The sequence below is a fragment of the Mauremys mutica genome, chromosome 1 (genome assembly GCF_020497125.1).
Source record: "Mauremys mutica isolate MM-2020 ecotype Southern chromosome 1, ASM2049712v1, whole genome shotgun sequence".
NCBI lineage: Eukaryota > Metazoa > Chordata > Testudines > Geoemydidae > Mauremys > Mauremys mutica.
In genome coordinates, this window is record NC_059072.1 from 233,031,225 (window position 1) to 233,051,264 (window position 20,040).

Here is a 20,040-nt window from a genome sequence, read left to right on the forward strand (position 1 = left end):
ACTAACTACAGAGAACTGCATCTTCCCTTGCTTTCTCTCCCCCCACCCCTCTTCCCATTTCTTCATCACCATCACTATTACTATGTACTTTTTTCTGGGAGGTGCTTGCCACACTATAATTTAATCTTCCACTCAAAAAGTAAAGACCCACTTTTTACCCCTGTTACATTCATGGCATACACAGTTAGAAAAAACATGGATATTCTTCCTGGAAGGTTGAAACTATATTTCTCAAAATCCAGAAATCTAACACACAACAGCTCAATGTCTAGTTGGCAGCTAGTATCGAGCGGAGTGCCCCAGGGGTCAGTCCTGGGGCTGGCTTTGTTCAACATCTTCATTAATGATCTGGATGATGGGATGGATTGCACCCTCAGGAAGTTCACAGATGACACTAAGCTAGGGGGAGAGGTAGATTCGCTGGAGGGTAGGGATAGGGTCCAGAGTGACCTAGACAAATTGGAGGATTGGGCCAAAAGAAATCTGATGAGGTTCAACAAGGACAAGTGCAGAGTCCTGCACTTAGGAAGGAAGAATCCCATGCACTGCTACAGGCTGGGGACCGACTGGCTAAGCAGCAGTTCTGCAGAAAAGGACCTGGGGATTACAGCGGACAAGAAGTTGCATATGTGTCAACAGTGTGCCCTTGTAGCCAATAACGCTAACAACATATTGGGCTGCATTAGTAAGCGCATTGCCAGCAGAATGAGGGAAGTGATTATTCTCCTCTATTCAGCACTGGTGAGGCCACATCTGGAGTATGGTGTCCAGTTTTGGGTCCACTACAGAAAGGATGTGGACAAATAGGAGATAGTCCAACAGAGGGCAACGAAAATGATTTAGGGGGCTGGAGCACATGACTTATGAGGATAGGCTGAGGGAACTGGGCTTATTTAGTCTGCAGAAGAGAAGAGTGAGAGGGGATTTGATAGCAGTCTTCAACTACCTAAAGGGAGGTTCCAAATAAGATGGATCTAGGCTGTTCTCAGTGGTAGCAGATGACAGAACAAGGAGTAATGGTCTCCAGTTGCAGTGGGGAAGGTCTAGGTTGGATATTAGGAAAAACTATTTCACTACAACGGTGGTGAAGCACTGGAATGGGTTACCCAGGGAAGTGGTGGAATCTCCATCCTTAGGGGTTTTTAAGGCCCGGTTTGACAAAGCCTTGGCTGGGATGATTTAGTTGGAGTTGTCCTGCTTTGAGCAGGTGTTTGGACTAGATGACCTCCTGAGGTCTCTTCCAACCTTAATCATCTATGATTCTATGAATAGCCAAATATGGGTGTGGGGGGGGGTGGGAAATCCTACCTAAGGCAAAGTGGCACAACTCAACCCACCTTGCTCCTGACTGACTCTTTGGCAGACTCACTGCTGAAGACCCAGATTGCTCGCTTCCCCGCAGAACCCCCAACACAGTTTTCAATACAACACAATCTCAAAGACAGGTTTCAGAGTAGCAGCCATGTTAGTCTGTATCCGCAAAAAGAACAGGAGTACTTGTGGCACCTTAAAGACTAACAAATTTATTTTAGCATGAGCTTTCGTGAGCTGCAACTAAAGAGCTTACAATTTAAATTCCTGACCCTGAAATGAGTGCCACCTGGGCTAGCTGTGGTCTCGTGTGGCGCCATATTGAAGTTACGATCCATGTGAACGGATCCAACTACAGGACTGGGGCCAAAGTTCACACACTTTGACACAACAAGCGGGGGCCATAGATGAACAAAAGAAGTGAAACTATGAGAGTATATGGCTCCTCAGTAAGGCATGTATTACGTAATTCACCAAACTACAGTTGTCCAGTGATATTTACGGCATCAGTGGCAATGAGTGGCTGACTTCTACTACAACCGTAACTCTTTGTCCTAACCAGGTTACAGGATTTTTCTATTGCTGTCTCAGAAAGAGGTCTGTACTTTACAAATTAATGCAAGAACGGTTTTGTAACAAACAATCTGAACAAAAATAAGAATCGACAGTGCCAGACCATGCACAGATGTACAAGGGGGTGGGCTGGAATGGGAAGTATATATTCTCATCAATGAGCACAGCCACTCCCCTGATAGTGCCCTGGAAGAGGTGGACGGTTGAGACAGGGAGTGCACAGTATACAGGGTGGCAGAGCGTGAACTCCTGAAGGGGAATTCTGATGCAGAAAGCTACATTTCCTCCAAGAATCTCACTGCAGCTCAGTTTTTTTGCACCTCTTCCAGCACAAACTCTAAAAATTGCATTTGCTCAGTTCTGATAGGATTGTTTTTCATGATTTCTGTATCAAATGTGCTTTTCCCCCACCTAACTGCCAACCCTGCGAAGAAATTAGGAACTGAGAGTCAGTCTGGGTCCTTTCATTCTTGTGCATCATCACCAGTCAAAAGATTCTCTAGGCCAAATTATGCCCTCAGCATATACCTGCGCAACAGTATTGCCATCAGCAAGTCTGCATAGAAGTAGCTGACTGGAATTTAGCAAACAACTCCCTGATGAACAAGGAGGATTACGATCCAGCTCACTGTCTCTCGGCTGTGTTGGTTCTACATGGCTAATAGTCATAAAAAGGCAGTGACAAGTCACTTGTCACTAGTCATCAGTACTGGCTTTGAATAGATACAGGGAGCATGTCTGATGAAAGAGAATATGCCACTGATACAGTCACTTTTCAGAGGACAAAGCACATTAAAAACCATAATCTCACACTTACTTTTAACATAATAAAACCCCCTTTAAACATGACATGAAATAATAGTTTATTTAAATGGTTAAACACGCAATTCTAGCATTTACAAATAAAATATATTATTAAGTAAAGCACACAACTCATTTTTTAAAATTAGTAACATCTTTAAACATTTTAAAATAATTCATGCTAGTTATGGCAGCTAAAGAATTTCAAATCTAATTTAACTAACTAGGAAAAAGATGCACCTTCACGTCACTTTCCCAAGCCATAGGGTTCCACAAAGTCCACTCACATCTGCAGCATCTACAATGAGCAATCACATCTTGTTAAGTCTTGACCACGTCCCTTTAACCTCCTCTAAAGTTTGCCCTCTAGGTAGCCAAACCAAAGTAGTGGTTTGTCAATTAAAAGAGCAGGCAATAAGAACTCCATCATAAACAATTTGCAATCAAGTCCCCAATTTCCCTTCAACAGTCTAATTTCTTTAGTTGCAAGATCAAAGGCAACTATACAGCAGGGCACAAACAAAATTTGAACACTTGTAAATAGTTAATAAGCAAATTATGTCTAATGATTACGTCTATTATACAGTGTACAAAAATGAGAGGGTTCTTTATCAAAGCCATCCATAGCACAGTCTGTTTTCGTCACTAAAGTTCCACTTTCATATTTGACTACACTGGCTGGAATCAGGTTTACTGAGTACATATAGAAATTGATAAAAAAACTACCATCAAGAATATTTTAGAAAGTTTTTGCAATGGACTGAAAACCAGATACTGGGAAATCATGTTGGATTAGATAGCAAATATGATTTCTTGATGGAGGCTATCAATTGGTATTACTGTTAAATTGGAATACTGAGAACAAAATGTCACTGTAGCTTTAAAGTCATGACTAAAAGATTAGTAATCTATTGTCTATCACCCCAGGGAAACAGAAGAGACAGTCATCAACATGCAACTCCCACAGATTTGTAAATTCCAGTGTGAAATTTACATGGCTCCCTGGGGTCAATAGGACACTCAAAGAGCTGACTAAGAAATAGTCTATAAGGTTCATAAACAAAAGTATCCAGAATTTGGTTTTGCTCTTTTTAAATTAACATTTTAGGCCCTGTCAGTTTAGGTTTAGACTACACAAAATAGATCAGAGTGAAAACACTAATAGCTACATCAATTATTGGTGGCATTAGTTCAGCTCTACTGTACAGCAGTTCATTTATCAAAGATAACTTAAAGCCAATGGAAACAGATCAAATGGTGTAGGTGATTTGATTAGCTTTATGCTGACTTTCATGTATAGACCTAATGCAGAACTGAGTGAAAAACTTTTGACTGTTAAGTGGCTCAGCATCTTCCTTTCACAGTGAGGCCCTCGTATAAAAGAGATCTTTGATCCTTGCCAAGATTTAGTGAAATCCCCCAATTTTTAAAAACGTATTTCAAACTTTTGATATCTTCTCAAGAAAAACAAAAAGAACTATGTGAGTTTCTATAACATTAAGAAGCCACTTCATGAATACAACCCACTGATCACTTTCTCTCTAAATCGACTTAAAAGTATCATTGAAATTGTCTGAGCAAAGCCTGCGATCGAGCCTGTAATAGTCAGTTACAGCAATTGGGACAAAACCACAACAGAAACCCTGGACTTAAATACTGTCAGCAAATATTACATCAGCACTGGAACTGGGGTTGCCAACATTCTACTTGCACAAAACCGAACACCCTTGTCCCACCCCTGCCCCTCCCCTTCTCCGAGACCCTGCCCCTGCTCACTTCATTCCCCTCCCCTTGTTTGCTCTCTCCATCCTCCCTCACTCACTCATTTTTCACTCGGCTGGCTCAAGGGGTTGGGGTGCGGGAGGGGCTGAGGGCTCCGGGTGGGGGTGCAGACACTGGGGTGGGGCCAGAAATGAGGAGTGCAGAGTGCAGGAGGGGCTCCAGGCTAAGGCAGGAGTTATGGGCTCTGGACTGGGGATGCGGGCTCTGGGCTGGGGGCGGGGGGTATGAGGGCTCTGGAGTGGGGCCAGGGATGAGGGGTTTGGGGTACAGGAGGGGGCTCTGGGCTGGGGCAGGGGTGCAGGCTCTGGGTGGCGCTTACCCCAAGCAGCTCCCAGAACAGCGGCACGTCCCCGCTCCGACTCCTATTCGGAGGCACGGCCAGGCGACTGTGCGCGCTGCCCTGTCCGCAGGCACCACCCCCACAGTCCCAGCCTCACTGCACGGCACCGCCAACTGGACACTCAACAGCAGAGCTGCCAGGATCCCTTATTGACCAGTTGTTCCGGTCAAAAACCGGACACCTGATCACCCTAACTGGAACCCAAACAGTGCTAACTGCATAGGAGAATTAGGAATTCTGCTCTTAATCATCATAGAGGAAAGAGCATTCAACTTTCTGTACTGTTTCAACCAAAGCAGCATAAACTCCCTTCACTGCAAAGTCCTAGAGGCTGAAAATCTAAACACAAAACAAATACTTGCTTGACTCCAGCATAACACTAGTGTCAGACATCAGCCACACTAGCCACAATATACTGAAGTGGACATCGTCACTAAAAACCAAAGAATGCTCAAGCTACTAGCATTGTCTATACTAAACAACACTTTCCACACCAACTTATGAGTCACTGGGAACAACAAATTGAAAAATGAAGCTAGTCTTCTACAAATCCCTCAACAAAGCTATCACAACACTAGCAGAGTACTTCATCACAGTGTAATGTGCAAAGGCAAGGCAGACTCTTACTAAATACAATAACTCCTCACTTAACGTCCTCCCGCTTAACGTTGTTTTGAAGTCACGCTGCTGCTCCATTAGGGAACATACTCATTTAAAGTTGTGCAATGTTCCCTTATAACGTCGTTTGGCTGACTTTACAAGGGAGCATTGCGCAAGTTCCTCTTCTCCGCCTCCTCCCCCCCTCCCAGCACTTCCCCCGCCTCCGAACAGCTGTTTGGCAGCACTAGGACTTTTTGGGAAGGAGGGAGGGAGCGAGCGAGCGAGCAAGTGGGGAAGCTGCCCCCTTCCCCCAGCAGGCAGGGCCACCCGGAACGCAGGGGCTTTAGGGGCTGCAGGGCCTTGGGCTAAGGAGGCCCCGGGGCCCTGGCCTGCAGCCTTAAAGGTCCTTTCAGAATGCGGCCCTGCGACCATGGGCGGGAGCACACAGGAGGAGCAGTATGAGGGAGTACAAAAAAAATAGAATACATCCTCAAATTATCCAATAATCAAAGATTTAATACCAAAAAATAACAAAGAAAAACGGGCATAGTTCTTGGAGGAAACGAAGGGGTTGGCAGAAGTATCATCACACCTCTCAGAATATCAGGAAAGGTAACAACTGAAGACAGGGAATAAAACACTGTGAAGCCCGGGAATATCACTTAATCTTCCTCTGATAGATACTCACAGTCTTTCTCCTTTTTATACGTGGGCAGCACTTGCCAATAGAACATTAATTTATTGAAAAACTGATTTGAATTCAATTTGTCTTCCCCCATCTCTGCCTCCCATCCTTTTAACTGCAGCTCAGTCAGACCCTTCTCTCTTCCCCTTCCACTCAATGTCACTGACCTAATTGCTGCTACTGATCCTCTTCCTCATTCCCTCAGAGAACAATTGGCAAATCAGTGCAGCACAGACAGCTCTGACTGCCCTTGCTTTGCTACTTTGACCTTGAGCAAACCCTAGCTTTATTTTATTTAAAAAACAGTTTTCTTATCCATTATTCTTTTGAATAATTTATATATATATATATATATATATATATATATATATATATATATATATATATATATATATATACATACACACACACACATATATATATACACACACACACACAGCCACACAGGGATTCCACTTAAGCCTAGAGATCAGCTTGGGGAGATCCCTTTGTAGATTTGGGGCTTTGAATTACAGTATATCTATAGACAGTTTTTAAAATGTGTATTACACACTTAAGACTACAACAGATCCTTCAGAAATAATTGGGCCTATCACCAAGCAGGTAATTAGCAAAGGCATATTGATATGCAGAGTAAAAACAAAAAATCAATTGAAAGTAGCTATATACATGTGCAGAAGTACTAATAGCCAGTAGCCAGTTTGAAATGTTGATGTTTTTTTCCTACTACACCACCATATGTAGGCTAATCAGCTCCAAATCCTAGGTTTTAAATAAAAACTACTTCTAGTTTTCTGACCTTAAAAAAAGAGAATGGGGAGGGAATGGAAAAAATGGAAGAATAACAAAATTATGTGATATATGCTTGTATAACCGAGAAATGTGAAAAGCAATGTTTTATGAAAAGCAGGCTGAGGAAAGGCTTCACAGAATAGGACCTCGGATACTAAGTTTAGCTTAGAGCCATTACCATGGCTGAATTTTAAACTCAGAAAAGAAAGAACTCCCAAAACAATGTGATGCAACTTTCAATATAGCAGTGTAAACAAAAGCCACTAATACCTAAATTATAACTTTCTGGTTTTGCTTTCCTTGTTTTTCAATGAACCCCTTACAAACTAGAAGTAATTTACATTTGAGGTTCACAAATTTGTTGAAGGAAATAATTAAGTCTCAAATGGCTGGAGATCCCTGATTTTTCTATTCTTGGAGCAGAATGGTGCAAGTGAAATTGCCACAGTTTCTGTTTTGTGTTATCCAAAATTGCAGTGTTGATTCAGAATAAAGAGACCAGCCCCTTTTCTTAGCCATTGAGAAGATTAGTGTTTCATGATGCTTAGTCTGAAGTTGGACTTTTCCTGTATATTATAATGTCAATGCATTTCCTGTATATTATAATGTCAACTCTCTTTTGGAACAAGTTTCATAATTTGAAGGAACACACAACAAACAAGGGTTCTTCCCATTTCTTTAAATTTCATTTTTCTATACACAGAAATCCTAATGTTAAGAACATTTACAATTGCATAAGATTATTGGAATCATAGATTTCAAGGCCAGAAGGGACCATTATGATCAAGTCTGGCTCCTGTGGTTCCTTAATTAATTCCTGCGTCAAGTCCAATTGCCAAGGCTGAAGTAGAGAATTTATTTTAGAAAATCATCCGATCTTGATTTTAAGATGTCCAGTGAAAGAAAATCCACAAACCCTTAGTAAATTGTTCCAATGGTTAATTATTCTCACTGTTAAAATGTGCACCTTATCTCCAGCCTATATTTATCTAGCTTTACCTTTCAGCCATTGGATCTTGTTACACCTTTGTCGACTAAATTGAAGAGCCCTCTATTGTCAAATTTCTGTTCACCATGTATGTACATATAGACTGTGATCAAGTCACCCTTTAAATCTTCTCTTTGATATGATAAAAAGATCGAACTCCTTGCGTTTCTCACTATAAAGGCACATTTTTCAATCCTTTATTCATTCTTGTGGATCTTCACTGAACCCTCTCCAATTTTCAAGAAGAATATTAAAGTGCGAACAATAGAACTGGACACAGTATTCCAGTAGTGGTCACACCACTGCCAAATACAAAGGTAATATAAGATCCCTACTCCTCCTTAATATCCCCCCATCTACACATCCAAAGCTATATTAGCCCTTTTAGCCACGGTGTTGCATTGTGAGCTCACGTTCAGCTATTTAAGAGGAAACTATATATGCAAATTAGAATGTTGAATTCCTTAGTGAAACTACGTGCCAACTCCTGTGTTTCCAAGCGCTGTCAGGTCTTTGTTAGGTTTTGACTGAGTATGAAACAATTTGATACAGAACTTTCCTCCAGAAAGGAAAGCTAGTCACTCAGCAAATCCCAATTTCTCAATTCGACTCTCCTCTGGGCACACTGTGGCATGTAAATACTAAAGGGATTTTCAAAAACACTTATCATTGAACTAAGTCTGCTCCCACTTACATAAATTACAGTCTTACTACAGACTTCAAGGAGAGTAGTAAGTAGCATGTTTGAAAATCCTACCATAAAGTTACATGAGGGGAAGGGAAGGAGGGTATTTTAGTTTGATGCCATTTCTACACTAGCCTTGTTTCCCTCCTAAAAAGTCTCACTACTACTATCACCAATGTAGGAGGAGCTGTAGTGCAGATGAGGTGCCAGCTTTTTAATAGTCATTGTGTTATACAGACCTGCTCAAACCTGGATTAGATGACAGAGAAATTAAAACACTGGTAGGCTAGTCTGCATGAGCCCTACCACCATTACAACCACTGGTGAGTCACACAGGGGGTAGCAACAGTGACATGGGGCTGATGTAGACAGTGACACTGTCTCACAAACACTAAAATAACGTTATAAGCATATAGCAAGTTGGTTATATTTCATATATGGCATACACACAACATTTTAAAAATAATGACATACTTTGACAAATGTAGACACAAATAACTACTGTGATACAGCAGGGCTAGGGAGCAGTGGGAGAGTGGTAGAGAGGAGATATAAAAGCCCTAGGCCAAGGGTCAGCATCCTTCGGTATGCGGCCCATCAGGGTAATCCGCTGGTGGGCCGCAAGACATTTTGCTGACATTGACCGTCTGCAGGCATGGCCCCTCCACAGCTCCCAGTGGTCGCGGTTCACCATTCCCGGCCAACGGGAGCTGTGGGAAGCGGCGAGCTGGCAGCTCCCATTGGCCAGGAACAGCGAACCGTGGCCACTGGGAGCTGCAGGGGGTTGGGGGGAGAACTGTGCCTGCAGATGGTCAACGTCAGCAAAATGTCTCACGTCCTGCCAGCGGATCACCCTGATGGGCCGCGTGCCGAAAGTTGCCAACACCTGCCCAAGGCTAATTAAGGTGTGGTTCCCTGTAGACTAGGAAAAGTTACTACAGGTTAACTGGAGCACCTGTAACTAATTAAGGCTCTGTCAGGAACCTAATTAAAAAAACCCTACTTCAGGCAGACAGGGTGGAGTGAGGAAGGAGAGAGGACTGGAGTTTGGAGGTGTGTTGCTGAGAATTGAAAGACCAGAGAACCCCAGAAGAGCATGGAGATTCCCTCCTCCGGGGTCAAGCACCAAGGGTAACCCTACCCAAGGGGGAAGAGGGTAAGAAACCTGCAGGGGTTGAGAGGGGCTGGGGCTTAGAGTGATGAGCAAACCCAGATCCCTTCCCCGCTTCCTTCCTCTCCTACCTTCCCGGGCCACTAGCGCACCAAGAGCAGGGGCAAGGAGTGGCATCCTAGCCCCCTACCAAGAAAAGTGGGGGACCCGCCATACCAACATCGGCCATTTTGCCACACTACATAGGTTGATACAGATATATTAAAATATGCTAATTCATTATCTGAAGGTTAGAAAAGAGGCAGTTAATTAATACCATTTTCTACTACAAATATTTGAATGTAAAGGCCAATGTATTATTTCAATGGACAGCCAATTCCAATTTTGTTGAGAGAGAGAGAGAGAGAGAGACGTGTGTGTGTGTGTACGCATGAGTGTGTGCACATATGTACACTCTTGGTAACCAGTATGGTTAACCTGTTCAGGAGCTTCTTAAGGCATATCATTCTTTTAGTATTACCTGTAACAATAACCACCATTTCCTAAAAGGGCTTAGCACCACACTACAAGAATGGTAGAAAACTACTGAGTGGAATCCTCACCCCACTGAAGACAGTGGGAGACTTGCCATTGACTTCAGTGGAGTCAGGATTTCACCCATCATCTATAAATAATATATACTACAGTACAAGCTGTTCAGAGTGGATTTCTATGCTTCCTGCCCATGAACAAATCTATAAGTCAGACTGATATCAATTTTCCCCATCTCTTCTGTAAAGCCATAGGATACATTGCACATGCCTTTATTATTACAGTGGAAAACAGGATTTTCCTTTAAACATGTGAACCCTCAACTGAAATGCAAATTAGATAACCCTTCTCTCTAAAGTTCAGTAAGTGATTTTTTTAAAAAGATTGATTTGAATCATTCAATAAATCCAGACAGATGAGATTGTTAGAGGGGGGGAATAAAGACTGTTTTAAGTTTCCTTGATCAGAGAGGCACAGTCATGTTATAAAAGAGGGCTCATAAAATTGATTACTCTGTTTATTAGGTCTGCAAGGAGACTAGATAAAAAGGAAATTAATTTGAATTTGTGTATGCACCAGTTGAGCTGAGCTTACTTAAATTGATTTAAGTAGTCTGTAAATACAATTGATGTTTATAGAGCTTTGGCACATTTGCTAATTTACTCTGTACGCAATATAGTTACCACAACAAAACTTTAACCACACTAATATTTAAGGAGACAAAGAAAAAATGAAAGAAGGAACTGTTTTATTACAATGGCTACATTATTTGCATTCCATCCCCATGTTGTTTCTCATTAGATAACAGATACAGCACCTCAATCCTCTGCTTTTTAATCAGATATCAAGAAAATATAAGATTCTCGCATGGGGTAGAGGAAGTATTTCTCTTTCCAGAAGTTAGGTCTGAATGTAATGTCAGTCTTGTGATGGGAATCAGTTTGTCTTCGCCTAGCGAGTCCAAACCACAACCTACCACTAGCTATCCCAGCTTTCTTAGTACTATCCTGTACTACTCCACTTGGCCAAGTCACTGTAATCACTTTTATGAAGGAAACGACTTAGACTAAGATACTTCATTACGAAGTTCAGTGAATTTGGACAGCTAGATGTACGATTTCACCTGCAGATAGCAAGTAGCTTGTTAAATGTAAAACCTTTTTTTTAAAATGGCATATTTTTACAAGAACAGCTGGACGCTTGGATTGTAAAGATCCAGAAGCAGATTTTGGGTATGTAAGTGCAGGGGAGGAATTCAAAAAGTAGTAGGTTTGTTCAGAGATAAAAATCCAATTCTGGTGCTATCATTTATTGGCTTGTATTCAATAACTGCTATCTTCAACTATCCTGTGAGGATTTTCATCTGACATTTGATTTATGGTCTTTACCTTACCTCCAACGCAACTGAAAAGAAACCAAATAGTATTATTAGTATTATTATTATTTACAATGCCAATTAGTGAGACTTAAGATTAGGGATCAAATTCATGGTCCATTTTGGTCAATTTCACAGTCAGAGGATTTTTTAAATTGTAAATTTCATGATTGCAGATATTTAAATCTGAAATGTCATGATGTTGTAACTGTAGGAGTCCTGGCCCAAAAGGGAGTTTTAGGGGGGAATTGAAAGGTTATTGTGGGGGGCAGCCAGAGAGCAGTGAGGGCTGGCTGGGAGCCCAGCTTTGAAGGCAGTCCTGCCACCAGCAGCAGCACAGAAGTAAGGATGGCATGGTATGATATTGCCACCCTTACTTCTGTATTGCTGTCTTCACACCTGGGACCTCAGCCAGCAGCCTCCACTCTCCAGCCACCCAGTTCTGAAGGCAGCAGCACAGAAGTACGGGTAGTAATACCTCAACCCCACTACAACAACCTTGTGACCACCCTCAGGTCCCCCAGTTTGAGAAACGCTGGTCTCCCCCATGAAATCTGTATAGTAGAGGGTAGAAGTACACTAAAGACCAGATTTTGCAGTCCATGATGTGTTCTTCATGGCGTGAATTTGGTAAGGCCCTACTTGAGATACAATAATCTATATGAATGTGTGATCTATCTGTATAGGTATTGTACATTCATTCGCACACTCACACAGAGTATGTACGCATACTAGGACTGTGTAGCATCATGTTCTTCCACGAAAATAGGCAGCTGAGAAAGCCCAAGATACATATAATCCCACAAGCATTCATTCATAGGAAAGTGTGTTCCTGTGACCTGAGGTGAAAGTAAGCCGGTCTGGTCTGGTATGCCGGACTGGCTTCCCCAGGTGGCGATTTAAAGGCCCTAGGGCTCCCGGCAGTGGCTGGAGGCCCGGGCCCTTAAAATTGCTGCCAGAGCCCCACTGCCAGAGCCCCCGGGTAACGGAGGTGGCTGGGAGCCCCGGGCTCCGTCGACAATTTAAAGGGCCTGGGGCTCCGCTGCGGAAGTGGAGAACCCAGACCAGTCCTAATTATAAACTAAAAAAGACTTTAAAAATGTCAAAAGGAAAATCTCATTTCAACTGTGGTCTTAAAAAACCTCTGATCAAAATGTTTATTTTGCCATTGTCAAACTGTCAGTGCTTGTTTTCAATTCCCATCCCAATCCCTATTTAAAAGATAAACATTGCAATGCACTTACATGACATTTTCCTTTTCTAGCTTACATTTAGGAAGGAAAACATGTAACTAAGGCTACGTCTACATGGCCCCACAGTTCAGAATAAGGGGCATGAAATGAATGTGTACTTGTGTGCCGCGCTGTTGCTCCTCTCGCCCCCCGGTGATCACTGTGAGCAAACTAAAAGATACCTACTTCATGTTAATGCCATCCTCTTAAACAGGACTAAGTTAATGCAAACTAGGTATCTTTTTGTTTGTGCTCACAAAATCCACATGGGGGAGTTACAGTGTAGCACTCTGTAGTCCTAACTGCAAGGCTGTGTAGTCAGGTCCTAAGACATCCATGGAACACTGTATGGGGTCCCTGCTAGCAGACCCTGATTCAGGATCAGGGCCTAACAGAGAATAAAAGGAGCTTTCTTGATTTTTTTATCTGAAAAAACATATTATTCCAGCCATCTTCTGGGAGCCTAACATCTCCTTGCAGAAACCTCAAAGAGGTCATTTATTTTTTAAACAGAACTGGATTCGAAGTTCAGCGTGTGTCTGTATGGGGGGTTTGGGGAAGTTGGCTTTAAGATCAGCAATTTGGGGGTATATTTATTTAGCTGAATTATAGTAACTGCAGTTTTATATCCTAACACAGGGTTTCTCAAACTTCATTACTCCCCCTCCCCCAAAACAACCAAAATTACTACATGACCCCGGGAAGGGGGACCGAAGCCCGAGCCCCATCACCCTGGGCGGGGGCGGCGGGGGGGGGGAGAAAGAGAGATGGTAAAGCCAAAGTCCAAGCCCCGTTGTCCTGGGGGGCACCAAAGCTTGAGGGCTTCAGCCCTGGGCAGTAGGGCTCAGACTGGCTTCAGCCCTGAGCCCCAGCAAGTCTAACGCCAGCCCTGGAGACCCCATTAAAATGGGGTTGTAACACACTTTTGGGTCCTGACCCACAGTTTGGGAACTGCTGTCCAAATGTGTCCAGTTTTGGGCCCCACACTACAAGAAGGATGTGGATAAATTGGAGAGAGTCCAGCGGAGGGCAACGAAAATGATTAGGGGGCTGGAGCACATGACTTACGAGGAGAGGCTGAGGGAACTGGGATTGTTTAGTCTGCAGAAGAGAAGAATGGGGGGGGGGATTTGATAGCTGCTTTCAACTACCTGAAAGGGGGTTCCAAAGAGGATGGATCTAGACTGTTCTCAGTGGTACCTGATGACAGAAAAAGGAGTAATGGTCTCAAGTTGTAGTGGGGGAGGTTTAAGTTGGATATTAGGAAAAACTTTTTCACACCCTTCTTAGCACTGGAATGGGTTACCTAGGGAGGTGGTGGAATCTCCTTCCTTAGAGGTTTTTAAGGTCAGGCTTGAGAAAGCCCTGACTAGGATGATTTAGTTGGGAATTGGTCCTGCTTTGAGCAGGGGGTTGGACTAGATGACCTCCTGAGGTCCCTTCCAACCCAGATATTCTATGATTCTATAATATCAGGATGACAATCAATATAAAGCAAAAACACAGTGAACAAAACTTTGAAAAGCAATCATTCAGTCCTTGTTCTGAACAATTAAACAGGATCAAATTAGGGCTAACTAGGAACCTAGGCACACCCAACATGATACTCTCCAGTCCCTTACTCCCACACCGTGGCCACACCCCTCCTTTGGGCAGCAGCAGGTTTCAGAGTTCAGATACATGGAGCAATTCACACCTCTTGGAGCTACTGATGCACACTGTCTGCAGATTCAGGCAGGCATTAGTTACACAAGGCTCCTGTTTTTAAGATTTTTGTGTGTATCCACAGGAAGTTCTACACTGAACACTAATCCCAGGCTCTGAATTGGGATTGAGCCCAAGCCCCTCTCCCAGACGCACACAAATCAATTTGACTTGGGTCAGCAAGCACTCAGAATCCAGGTCCTAGGTCCTGCCACAGGTTGTGGGTAAGAACCCGAGTCCTGCTGTGACTCAGGTTCAAGCCCTATCATTTTGCAGTAGGGAGGTATCTAAAGTCAGAAAGTCTGTGTAGTACAGTATGGACGTGTTAGCACACCTGTGAGACCTGGGTCCAGCAATGCAGCGTGGATGCTCAAACAGGCTTGGAAAACACCAAGTCCACAAACTTGGGTCCCACTGACCCAGGTTGAGTGTGAAGTACAGACATATCCTACGAGGGCTAACAAGCAATTTTTTTTTTTAATGAAAAATTTATCCTGTGACTCCAGTATTGGGATCCTAGGCACAGGCTTACAGTACCCTATGCCTTAATTTCTTAACTGCAGAGCCAGATCATCATTTTATTAACTCTACCCTAGAGGTCAATTTATGGATTTGTTTTGCCCCACTGCTCTCTTCTCATCAAATTTCACAACTCGCAAATGATCGGTATGTTGAACTCTGACTCCTGATGAACCCTGCAAATCAAATAGAGTGTAGAGAACAGCATTGCTAAGTCACAGTGTTCAAAATCATGAGCCATGCCCCAAACAATCATGAGCTTCATTTTAAACATCATGAACTTTTAAAAATAATAGACTGTGGGATCTTTATATTTTCAAGTTTTTCTCAGCAACTCACTTTTAATTTTTTAATTTTTAATTAAAGCTGGAGAGATTGGTAATATCCTGATTCCATAGCTGGGGCTTTAAGAAAAACACCATAAATCACAGGACTCATGATAAAAATTCTGTAAGTTGTTAACAATGGGAATAGTAGGGTTTCTTTTTCTTTTCTTTTTTTCTTTTCCATCTCTTCAGTGCAATTCACAGGAATAAAAAAATGTTTCTCTAATGAAGATGTTCAAATTTTAACCAACTATATTTTTGCTAGAGGTAGTTGGGTGCTAAAAAAAAATGTTGATGCATTAATACTTCATGAATAAACAGCATTCACTAAGTTATGATTCATGGGGTTGCATGAGAAGTATTAATGATTGTACGGAGTGCCACAGCATATATTCCTGAAATACTTGAAAATGATGAAAGTTTAAACAGTGTTTATTTTTAATGTTTTAATGGGTTTTTTTCTCCAAAAGTTCCATGCATCATGAATAATGAATACTGAGTAGCCAAAGTGCATAGTTCATGAACTGTCCCATAGGCTTTAAATAATTTGTTGAACCTTGCTGACAAATACATTTTCAAAAATCAAAATCAGTTTATGAATAGTTCATTAACTAAAAAGGGACTACATTCATAATGAATATCATTACAAATGAGTAGTTTGACCATTTCTATTTCATCGTGTATATATAGACATGAATGACCAGAGTGCTAAATCAAGTTGTCTCTGATTTTGGAAGCTTCCCGAGCTGCCAATGCGATAGTACTACTAATTTTCCAAATAAATAAAACAAATAAGCCAACCACATACCCCAGTTACCCTTTGTTTAAAAAAAAAAAATGAGATTCCTGAGTAGTAGCAGTGCACTAACATATCACATAACTTACAAAACTCAAGCATTTAAAAACAAGACAATAGTTAATTGCATGGTAACTCTTACACTGCTTATAGAACATAAATCACATTTTTACCAAGTACAAGACATGTACATTCCATTAGAACAAACAACCTTAACTCTGACCCCAATGAAATATTTTCTTCATTAATCTCAAAACAAAGAGAAAAGCCATCTGAAAACGTACCAAAATATTTATATAACTATGATTCACATATATAGGTGACCTTAACGTAAGTCCATGCATGAACATAATTTTTTCATAAGTTAATAATGTTAGATGTTTTGCTATTAAATGTCATATGCAACATTCTAACAGTATTCAAGGAACGTCATTTCTAAGCAATTAACAACAACAAAAATATAGTATCAACTGACATAAGCATAAAAATCTTTATTACTTACTATCTCTAAAAAGAACCTAGATATCAAAATTAAAGTATCAAAATAATACATTAAAATTAAACAACAATCTAGACAGGTGACAATTTGTGAGTACTGTTTGACGAGCTAAGAATTAAGCACATCATCTTTTTTTTGTTACACCCCCTCCCCCAAGTCTCCAAGTCCCATTCCAGCCTACTTGTTTGGCTCATCCATCTGTTCTGTCTACACTTTTAGACCTCAAGCCCTTTGGAGCAGATACTCTCATTTCCTATATATTTATACAGCACTTAGCAAAATGAGGTTTCAACCTGGGGGAGCCTCTTGGCACTACTGCCATATCTATGATAAATATTGGCCAAGATTTTTCAAAAATGACAAGTGTTTTGGGGGACTTTAATTTTCAGAGCCCAACCTGAGACACTAGGAGTGGTTTGATGCTCAGCACTTGAAAATCAGGCCCCTTTTAAGATGTCTCAAGTTGGACACCTAAAATCACTAATCACTTTTTAAAATCTTCGCTAATGTGTCTGCCTGTTACATTGGCAGTGTAAAATTTATTCTCTCCCCATCACAGGTCAGATACCTACATAACTGGAACTAGAACTCTTACCCTACAGCTCCATCAGGGCCAGGATCATGAAATCCAGACTGAGAACCAGCCTCTGATACGGTTAGACATTTGTGGTGCAAGGAACCTTCTTTTAATAGATAGCTGGACCAAATCTAGTAACAGGGCTCTCTTGGCCATACAAGAACTACGAGGCTGACATTTGTCATAAATTCATAGATTCCAAGACCAGAGAGGACCCCTGTGATCATCTAGTCCAACCTCCTGTACAACACAAGCCAGAGCACTTCCCCAAAATAATTCCTAGAGCATAGCTTTTAGAAACAACATCCAATCATGATTTTAAAATGGTCAGCGATGGAGAATTCACCACAAGCCTTGGTAAATTTTTCCAAGGATTAATTGCTCTCACTGTTCATAATTTCTAGTCTGAATTTGTCTAGCTTTAACTTGCAGGCACTGCATTATATTATACCTTTCTCTGCTAGATTGAAGAGCCCATTATTAAATATTTGTTCCCCATATAGATACTTCTACACTGTAATCAAGCCATCCCTTGAACCTTGTCTTTTTTGGCCCAAATCTTTATCACCATGTTATGCACAGGATGATTTAGGGCAACCTTTGGCATGTGGCTCGCTGGGATAAGCCCCCTGGCGGGCTGGGCCCAGCCAGTTTGTTTACCTGCCGCATCCGCAGGTTCAGCTGATCGCAGCTCCCACTGGCCACGGTTCGCTGCTCCAGGCCAATGGGGGCGGCGGGAAGCTGCAGCCAGCACATCCCTCAGCCCGCGCTGCTTCCGTAGCCCCCATTGGCCTGGAGTGGTGAACCGCGGCCAGTGGGAGCTGCGATCAGCTGAACCTGCGGACGCGGCAGGTAAACAAACTGGCCTGGCCCACCAGGGTGCTGACCCTGGCAAGCAGCGTGCCAAAGATTGCCGATCCCTGATTTAGGGAAACAATCAGCACTGGCCTTTAAACAATATAATTAAGGAGATGCACACCTGACTGACTGGAACATAACGTGGGAAGATGAACTCTGCAATGGAACGTCTATCCTCACTAGTGCATGGGAGAGGCTCTCCAGAGGCAGAGAAAGGAGCTCATACTGTGAGCGGGTTGAACCCCATGACATGAGCTCAGTAACACTCACCAATGAGATTTTTCTCTGTCCCTTGAAACTGTCTGCTTGACTCAGACAGAAGCCTGTGGCTTCTGATTTCCCTCTTACTGGTTCAGGTAAGCCACTGGCATGGAATTTTCTGACCAAACTTGCACTGATTCACTTGTTTAAACCCACTGGAATGCATAAAGGGCTTTTTATAGATTTTGGCTCAAGAAAATTATGTGACGCTTTACTAGAACTGTTTTTTCTTGAGCCATTCTATCATTAAACTGTACAGACTCATTTGCCTTTAAGATAGGTCAATATAGATTGGGCAGACAGATTTCCTTTAGCAGATTAGAGTCCTGGTGCTACCAGAAAGTGGAAAAGTTCAGAGGAAAATATCAATGCAAGTTATGCTCTTGGCTAGTTCCGGTTAGTAAAAGAACAGCCACACATTTCAAGAAGAGAAAAGCCCAAGTGATGTTCTCATTTCCTTCCAGTCCCACAAGTGAGAGAAGGCAGAAAATGCTAGAGGTAAAATGTTGGCTGTTTGACTGGTGAGAAGCTGAAAAATTTGGTGTTATGAAAAATTGGGCCACATTCCACTAGAAGGGGGGACTGTATGAACAGGACAGCCTGCATCCCACAGGTGAGGGGGCGGAGGGTACTAATCTTCTGGGTTGTAGACTAGCTGGAGCAGCCAGGAGGGCATTTAACTAACAACAAAAGGAAAGCTTTCAAAGGAGGCAAATTCAGTACAACTCAAACACAGCTTACGGTGAACAAACTGAACTGGCGTGGCAAAGAATGTGATGAGAACCAATTGAAAATTTTCATATATACTAATGCTAGCTAATGCTGGGCAAAAAGCAAGAGGAACTCAAATTTCTCATTGATGAGAAGAAATTTGATATCATTGACATTACTGAAACCTGGCGAGATGATTCACATGATTGGCATGTTAAGGTCACGGTGTAGTAGGTTACACCTCCCCGGGGGCCCTGGGTGACAGGGTGGGTACCACTCTTCCCTCGGAGTTTGGAGAACCGTCCTCTTGTGCTATACTCAGAGCATTCACTCCCTTGTGGGGGAGATAAGAGGGGCAGGAATTAGTTCAGAGGAAAAGGTCAGGATGCTCTCAGAGCCCATAAGAGGCAGAATCGAGGCTCTTCAGAAAGCCAAAGAGAAAAGAAAATCCCTGCTTCCAGAGGCTCAGAGAGCTCTAAGGTACAAAACAGTCCTTCAGTGCCACCCCCAAACTAAGCAAGGATTCTCTCTTTTAAAGCCCCGCCCCCTCCAGGCTTGACAGACCTTGCATGTGTGACAGATGGGCTGATTGTGCTTTAACCCCATCTTGACTGAGGTGAAGATAATTTATTTAGGAAGGACAGAGGGGGTAAGACGGGACAGAGGGGGTAAGAGGTAGCGGGTAGCACAAGAGGACGGTTATCAGTGATAGCTTGCTTCTTTGCTCTTTTTCCTGGCAGTTTTTATAATTTGGTGAAGTTTATAAAAAGGAATTTCAGAAAAATGACTGATAATATTTATGGACCTTTTATCAAATGAGACTGAGGGAGTTGGGACTGTCTTAGCCTTGAATTATGGTGCAAGTGGAGACTTAACAACAGAACTCCTTCTAAAAATGCTGTGCTCCAGCTGTGACCAGGACTTAGGTCAGCAGAGAAAAATCTGAAAGTGGGGAGAATGAGAGAATAGCATTCTCAAGGTAA

At 42.3% G+C, this 20,040-nt stretch overlaps 1 protein-coding gene across 5 annotated transcripts in view; it reads right to left on the minus strand.

Annotated features, from left to right (window-relative positions):
• Positions 1-20,040, minus strand: part of TBL1X (transducin beta like 1 X-linked) — a 339,461-nt gene that overhangs the window by 89,711 nt on the left and 229,710 nt on the right. The gene's annotated exons all lie outside the window — the stretch shown is intronic.